The sequence below is a fragment of the Cyprinodon variegatus genome, unplaced genomic scaffold, assembly GCF_000732505.1.
Source record: "Cyprinodon variegatus isolate N-32 unplaced genomic scaffold, C_variegatus-1.0 Scaffold312, whole genome shotgun sequence".
Taxonomy (NCBI): domain Eukaryota; kingdom Metazoa; phylum Chordata; class Actinopteri; order Cyprinodontiformes; family Cyprinodontidae; genus Cyprinodon; species Cyprinodon variegatus.
The window spans coordinates 299043-300365 of record NW_015150765.1 but is presented as its reverse complement, the minus strand read 5'-3'; positions in this window follow the sequence as shown (position 1 = coordinate 300365).

The following is a 1323-nucleotide window of genomic DNA, read 5'->3' as shown; positions in this document are numbered from 1 at the left end:
CCACCCTGTACTACCAACGGGCGATCAAGAGATTAAATAGAGATCAGTGGTTCCTTCCAGAGTCCTTTTAATCATCTAATTATTTCATTCAGGTGTGTTAAACCAAAGGTTCATCTAAAAGTTGCAGGATATCGGCCCTCAGGAGCTGGAATCGCTCAGCCCTGCCCTGATCTGATCAGTTTGGGTGGTTAGATGTTCATATGCATTACGCTTCCAGAGAGTTAATCTAAAAAACATAACTTATGTCTTAGATTTAAACAACAATCATCATTTAAATGCTCTCAGGTTGTTATCGGGTTCAGTGTTTCTCATATTGTCACACAAAAGTATATTTCTAGAAAATGACCATAAATCAGAGGTTGGATCAATGTGGCCAGGCTGGCCTGGGCTCGCCTGATAACACAATCGATACCATGTATTTGGATTTTAATTAATACGTGACGGCAGTCCAGCCCTGAAGCTGTGAAATACGACCCGTTTGAAAAAGCCTCACCGGCGACCCGGACACCTGCTACAAGTCAAGACACGTCGATGAGGTCGGTTAACTGAGAGGTGATGGAGAGCAGGAGGATGGATGCATGTGGACCAGAACCAAAAGCATGAAAACATGGTGCTTCATACAGACTGTAGCAGCTCCACAGCACTTCTATTACTCAGCCAGAATCAACGCTTGAATTTATTCTATTTGATGAAGATCCTCATCACAGTCACCGCGGTTACTTCAGTCACTGTGAAAACAAAAACATTAAAAATATTAGAATACAAAACATAAACCTACTAAAGAAACAAGAAAACAAAACGTACCTGGCTGCTTTCTACGGTGGCCCTGAAGTGCAAACTGCAACTACAAATCTAAAAACACAACTACATAAAGCAAAGCCTTCCTGCCCCCGTCTGATCTGTTTGCCTGGCCTGTCTTCGGACTCCTGTCGGATTCTTCTGTAGATTTATTTTTTATTTATTTTATTTATTTCGAACAGACAGTAAAAACAATCAAGAAAGAAAAATAATTTGAATGAAACAAACTTAAGAATGAAAATATAAAACAAATTATTTTGCCCATGTGACATGTAAATTTTATATTTTCTGTTCGAAAAGGAGCAGGTATGTCCCGCCCCTTTCCTACTTGTCAATTTATCCTCAATTAAATGTCAAAACATAAAAAAAACCAAAAAAACACTTGTTTCCATTCCACATGATGTTTAGCCATGTACAATTATTTTAAGTTCTATTTATGTCATCAATTACATTATAGACTATTAAACAGTCATATAGCGTATTTTGAAATGAGCTCGGTTTTAATCAGTTTTTTAAATTGGTTTG